The sequence below is a fragment of the Arachis ipaensis genome, chromosome B07 (assembly GCF_000816755.2).
Source record: "Arachis ipaensis cultivar K30076 chromosome B07, Araip1.1, whole genome shotgun sequence".
Taxonomy (NCBI): domain Eukaryota; kingdom Viridiplantae; phylum Streptophyta; class Magnoliopsida; order Fabales; family Fabaceae; genus Arachis; species Arachis ipaensis.
The window spans coordinates 115,357,398-115,364,931 of NC_029791.2; the positions used below are offsets into that span (position 1 = coordinate 115,357,398).

Below are 7,534 nucleotides of genomic sequence, written 5' to 3' on the forward strand. Positions count from 1 at the left end.
GGCTGAGTTACACCCAAAGAAAAGCACAACGCCAAAAACAGAAGTCACGCAACCTCTAGATCAAGATCTCGCCATGAAACCAGGCACCGCGGATCGCCAGAACGGCGACATGCCAGAAGATACAATTGTAGCATCTCCCGTGACCACGGACACGACAGGATGCCTGAACGACGACACGGCAAAAGGTATGATCGCAGTATCTCACGCAACCCGGCTCATCAACATGACGCGGACGATGACCGACGACATCGAGAGGCCAAACGCACAAGAAGTGACCACGTGATAATGGGAGCCACTCCCTTAACTGAAAGAATCCTGAAAGAAAAACTCCCTAAAGACTTCGACAAACCTACAGATATGAAGTACGACTGAACCAAAGACCCCCAGGAGCACCTAACGACCTTCAAGGCCAGGATGAACCTGGAAAGGGCCGCTGACGCGGTCTGAGGTATGGCCTTCCCGGTAGCCCTAGCCGGGCCAGTGATTAAATAGTTCAACGCCCTCCCCAACGAATCTATAACTGGCTTCCACGATATCTCACGGAAGTTCATGGCCCAATTCACCACCAGAATCACCAAATCTAAACACCCCATCAGCTTATTGGGAGTCACCCAGAGACAAGACGAGTCCACGAGAAAATACCTCGATCGCTTCAACGATGAATGTTTAACGATCGATGGACTCACGGACTTAGTCGCAAGCCTTTGCCTAACTAACGGGCTCATGAATGAAGACTTCCGAAAACACCTCACTACCAGACCGGTGTGGACCATGCACGAGATCCAGAGCGTCGCAAAGGAGTACATAAATGACGAGGAAGTAAGCCAAGTAGTAGCCGCCAATAAACGGCAGCACTGCAGCACACGACACGGCAGCACGGCACCTCGACATAACCCCCCACCAAGAGAAAACCATAAAGAACATCCCAAACCAGCAAACATAAACCAACCCCCCAGAATCGGAAAATTCTCTAACTACACACCTCTGACGGCCCCGATCACCGAGATATACCACCAAATAGCCGATTGAGGTATTCTCCCGAGGGCTCGACAACTCAAGGAAAGAACGGGCGGCAACAAGACCCTGTACTGCGACTACCACCGAGGATGCGGACACAGGACACAAGATTGTTTCGACCTAAAAGACGCCCTCGAGCAAGCCATACGAGATGGCAAACTCCCCGAGTTTGCCAAAATCATCAGGGAACCAAGACGCACGGAAAAAGACAGATCACCAGAAAAAGAAGGACGTAACCCGAGGACACGGAGACAAGCCTCTAGGGAAAGCCCTGAAACAGATCCGACCATTATCGTGAACATCATCACAGGGAAAGACACCCCAGGAAAATCAAAATCAGCACTGAAGAAGGATCTCAAGATCCTGGCAGTTAGAGACCAAACCCCAACTGCCACCACCAATAGAGCGATAACATCTCCCCCGAGGATTGCCAGCATGGCACCTCGGCAGAAGACGCCCCCTTCGTCATCTCGGCAAAGATTGGAACCGGGATAGTAAGAAGAATACTGGTGGACACGGGAGCAGATTCCAACATCCTCTTCAGAGGAGCCTTTGATAAGCTCGGACTCCGCAACGACAACCTCCAGACACATCGCAACGGAGTAACCGAACTCGGAGACAACTTCCTCAAGCCAGACGGTTCCATCATTTTTCCCCTTACCATAGGGACGGGAAACCAGAGGAAGACAATCCTGTCCGACTTTGTGGTCCTTAAGAACTCCACCGCTTATAACGTCATCCTCGGAAGAAAAACAATCAACGACCTCTCCGCCGTCATCTTTACCAAATACCTTCTAATGAAGTTCACAGCAGAAGATGGCTCCGTCGGAACCATCCACGGAGACCGGAAAACCGCGGTAGAATACGACAACACCAGCCTAGCCCTACGCAAGAGATCCCGAGACGCGGCAGGTATCTTCCTTTCCGACCTTGATGCACACCAAAGTCCACGCAGAACCATGGGAGGAAACGACAAAGAAGCAAAGTAGGGCCTTGCAGACAAGGTCAGGAGTATAGCACACCTACGGGAGTTAGCCCTAAAATAGAGAATAAGCCTAAGGTACAATGGCAGCACGGTACAACAAGACTTCGGACCAGGAGACCTTGTCTTACGACAAAACAACATCGGTCTACCCACTCCCGGAAAAGGGAAGCTCACACCCAACTAGGAGGGTCCCCACCAAATCAAGACGGTAATCAGAAAAGGAGCCTACAGACTCGAAAGACTAGATGGGACCAAGCTCCCAAGATCTTGAAATTCCACCAACTTACGGTGCTACTATATGTAGAAACATCCTTCCAAAGCAACAAGATCGAGCCCAAAACCACAAATAAAATTCATTATTTCAAAAGCATTGCCCCGTCCGACGACACGAACTAAACGCGGCTACACCCAGCGATCGATCACCTCGAGGCCAACAAAACAAATATCCAAATAACAAAACGGGTATCCAAATAATAAAAAATGGCGGCCTGGGGATCCATCACCCCGAGGCCAACAGAACGAATATCCAAATAACAGAACGGATATCCAAATAAGTAAACGGCTACCCAGGGATCGATCATTCCTAAGCCAACAAAACGGATATCCAAATAACAAAACAAGTATCCAAATAACAAAAAATGGCGACTCGGGAATCGATCACCCCTAGGCCAACAAAACGGATATCCAAATAACAAAAAATGGCGGCCTGGGGATCGATCACCCCGAGGCCAACAGAACGGATATCCAAATAACAGAACGGATATCCAAATAAGTAAACGGCTACCCAGGAATCGATCACCCCTAGGCCAACAAAACGGATATCCAAATAACAAAACGGGTATCCAAATAACAAAAAATGGCGACTCGGGAATCGATCACCCTAGGCCAACAAAACGGATATCCAAATAACAAAACGGGTATCCAAATAACAAAAAATGGTGGCCTGGGGATCGATCACCCCGAGGCCAACAGAACGGATATCCAAATAAGTAAACGGCTACCCAGGGACCGATCACCCCTAGGCCAACAAAACGGATATCCAAATAACAAAACGGGTATCCAAATAACAAAAAATGGCGACTCGGGAATCGATCACCCCTAGGCCAACAAAACGGATATCCAAATAAAAAAACGGGTATCCAAATAACAAAAAATGGCGGCCCGGGGATCGATCACTCCGAGGCCAACAAAACGGATATCCAAATAACAAAATGGGTATCCAAATAACAAAAAATGGCGGACCGGGGATCAATCACCCCGAGGCCAACATAACGGATATCCAAATAACAAAACGGATATCCAAATAACAAAAATAGTGACTCATGAATCGATCACCCGCAAAGCCAAAAAATCGGAAATCCAAATAAGCTAAATAAACAAAGTCTTGAAATCGGCCCACTAAGAGGTCTAAAATAAGTTCACAATAACGGCCCAAAAAAAAAAGGCCACACAAAACAAGTATGAGGGCGGACTTCCAACTTGCAGAAAGCCAGACTGACCAACATCATCCTACCAATTGGTGCAGAATAACGTCACACCTTTTTCAGCCCACGGATCCTATACCTGGAACGGTCCCCGAACCCGGTTACCCGGATCCGACCCGCTTCGCCCTTCTAGAAGGCCCGGAACTGACCCACTAGAGCTCCTAACCAACTTTCGAATTCAAACGTCTCCCTTATCTTAGTCAAGTAAGATAAGATAAGATAATTCAAATGTCTCCCTTGTCTTAGCCAAATAAGATAAGATAAGATATTCACCATCACCTATAAATAGAGAACCCAGGTCCCTCCAGGTATTCATTCATTCCGCACACCTTATACCTCTCAGATCCATTCTGACTTGAGCGTCGGAGTGTCTTTGCAGGTACCTCCCCCATTGCTCCAGTCAAGTGATCCGGCATCTGCCTCAACCCGCAAGTTCTCGATCCATCTCTCAATCCGTACCAGAGACATCTTGTACACACTTTAATTGTAAATTTCATTCGGTTTCATGCATAACTTCCACTTACATTTTTCCTTCTCTTCACTTTACTTATTTAATTTATATTTTTAGTCATTCTTCTACCTTTTTAATTCATTCCCAACTTTTTACTAAAAAATAGTTGTCTTTTTTTATCAATTTGATGTAAAAAAATCATTTCTTTTTATCTTATCAATTTGATGTAGAAAAAAAATATTTTTTTATCTGATATGTGTTCTTATTTTTGTTTACATGTCTTTACCTATCAATGATGGAATGAAAAAGTTGCATAAATATTTTGTTAACTTATTGTTTTTAGATGCTTTGTAATAATATTTTTTTAATTTTCTAAATTATTGATTATGTAGAGTATTATATTTGAAATTTGAGTACATAAATATTTTCTCTGAAATAAAATGAAATTATTAATTTTGTCTACCACATTATCATTTATCTTACATATTGGCTAAGTTATTTAATTGGCATGTATAAAGGGCACAAGCTAAGAAAGTTCGCACCTATCAAAAGTTTGTTAAAAATATTAATATATTAATTTTTTAAACTATCTAAACTATTAATTATGTAGAGTATTGAATTTGACATTTAATTATAAAGAGTACTAGATTTGACATTTATTAATTTTTTAAATTATTGCACTAAGGAAAGAAAGTTAAAACTTTCTAACTAATTATAAAGAATCACCACCATCAAAGCTATTAGTTTTGAGTATATTAAGTGAGGTTGAAGAAGCAAACCATAACGATAAAACTAAAAATTTTCTGTCTCTTTTTATATAATGTTTCACTTTAAGTAATTTTTCTTTATGGATAGTATTCAAATGATGAACAAAATAATAAGAAGATTCGTATTAGACTATGAAAATTAATCTAATCCTTATAATATGATGGCATTATTTCAAAATATATAAAATAAAATCATAGAGTATAGTTTAATTGATGTGCACTATTAGAATATAATTAGGATCAATTAGTATTATTTAGTATATCTGAATATTTATCATAGGAGATTACATCTTTATTATTATGATTCTCTTAGTATTTATAAATACCATTTTATATTGTATCATTCCAGACAACTTGAATAGACACACAAATTCTTTTCCAGTCTTGTCTCTTATTTCTAACATGGTATCAGAGCCCTGGTACCCTCCTTGAAGAGAATATGTTGTTTTCCTTGCGATGAAATCGCCGTAGTTTTTACACTTTTTTTTCTATGCCATTTTTCCTTTCTTTTTGTCACTCCTTTACTACTTTTTCACCTCACGATTAGCCTATTCTTTCTATCTTGTATTTTTTTTTTGAGTCGAATGATCAAACACCATTATCATCTGCTGCTTACCTATTCACATGAAGAAATTATATAGTTTTTGCTCTCTTTTGGCAATTCCGTCTGCGTTCTCTCGTGGCAGTTCCATCTGCGTTCTCTCGTGACAGTTCTGTTTGTGTTCTCTCGTGGCAGTTCCGTCTGCGTTTTCTCGTGGCAGTTCCATCTACGTTTCGTCTGTGTTTCCTTGTGGCAGTTCCGTCTGCGTTTCTTTTCGGCAGTTCTATCTGCGCTTCCTTCAGACAAGCGGCAGTTTCGTCTGCGATTCCTTCAGACTAGCGGTAGTTCCATTTGCGCTTCTTTCCGGTAGTTTCGTCTGCACCCGTTTTATCAGTTTATGCAGTTTTTTTCCTCTTTATTTTGTTGTTTTAAATATGTTTCAAACTCAAGTTGTCACTTGAGTTTGAGGGGAGATGTTAGAATATAATTAGGATCAATTAGGATCAATTAGTATTATTTAGTATATCTGAATATTTATCATAGGAGATTACGTCTTTATTATTATGATTCTCTTAGTATCTATAAATACCCTTTTATATTGTATCATTCTAGACAACTTGAATAGACACACAAATTCTTTTCCAGTCTTGTCTCTTGTTTCTAACATGCACAATAAAATAAATATGAAACTTATAAAATAGCAGTCAAATGTGGATAGCAATGGTTGCCTTCCGTCCTAAGGTACTATATTAAACTACGACTAAAATTTATAATTATTAGTTAAAAAACTTACAATTATAGTACTATTTTTTAATTTATTATTTTAGTTGAAAATAATTATGATTACTAACATCAAATTTTGATAATTTGGGAAAATTTTAAATACTTTATGTCTTAATTCTTTTAGCAAAACTTCAACAACTCATAAAAGTTAACACAATAGATGCTTATAAATTAAAGTAATAGATAAGAGTAAACTTTGCGATAATGATACTTGGTGATAATTAATAACGATCAGATGAAGAGAATGTGGAAGGAGAAGAAAAAAATGAGAAAGGAGAATAAGGTAATATAATAGTGGCGATGAGACAATGGCAGGTATGTGTATAGAGAATAATATATAGTAAGAGAATCTCAATATAAAATATAAAAGAAGCTCCACATACCTCTTCAAACTCACCACCCTCATCACATCTTTCTCCTACAACTTTTTGTGTGATTTCTCTCTCCTTTCTTTTCTTCAAAGGGAGAGAGAAAAATAAAAGAATAATAACAATAAAAAAAAAATAAACAATCAACATTTGTAATAGAAAGATGGCATCTTCAATGAGAGTGGCAGTTTTTCTTGGCATGATTGCAGCTCTTATTTCAATAGTAGCTGCTACAGAACCCGCTACTTTTTCTCTCGATGTTAGTCACATTCCCACAAACGAAACTCAACTTCTTACCGTAGAAAGTGGTAATTTAATTTCCCTATTTTTCTCTTCGTTATTATTTTATTCTTTAAATATCATTATTTTTATTGATATCTTAATATTAATTCATCATGTTTTAGATGGTCACAATTTTTATTCATTTATCTATACTTTTGTTTGCAAAATGTAGGTGCTGCTTCATATGATCAAGCAATTGCTTGTGTCCTAATGTTGGTGGCTTTGGTGTTTACCTACCTCTTTCATTAAATGAAGGTCATAAGAGAGACACATTATTTATTGTAACACCATATGGGAATATTTTTGTTGACTAAAGATTTATTTTTTCATTCTTTTTATTACAAGAGGAATACACTACAATTGAAAACAAAAAGATTATGGATTCCTAGATTGTATTTCTAGCTCCAATAATGATATGATATTCAAGTTGTTCTTCTTCTTCTCTATTCATTTTTTTTACAAGAGGAATACACTACAATTGAAAAAAAAAGAAAAAGGTTATGGGTACCTAGATTGTAGTTTTATCTCCGATGATAATATTCTACTTGTTTTTCTTCTCTATTTGTTCTTATTCTCGTTTGTCTAGTTTTTTTTTTTATTTATAGTTCCTTTAAAATCACTTAACTATATATAATAATTAAGAAGGAACAACTAACCAAATTAGATTGTTCTAGCGCTAGTTCACTAGTCGTTTAAGTAAGTGTCAGAGGTAGAGTTCGAATTTCGTCTTATACATACAGTAATTTATTGGCTCCCCATACTTTTTCTGTTCTTTTACACTTATTCAAAATGACATTTGATGGTTGCTTTACTTTCTTCTTTTATTTTTCCCATCTTGGAACCAATTTTTATTTAA

General features: G+C 38.8%; 1 long non-coding RNA gene across 1 annotated transcript; it reads left to right on the forward strand.

Annotated features, from left to right (window-relative positions):
• Positions 6,418-7,001, forward strand: LOC110264370. The gene is made up of 2 exons (XR_002350459.1): positions 6,418-6,704; positions 6,851-7,001. It is a non-coding gene; the product is annotated as an uncharacterized LOC110264370 (long non-coding RNA).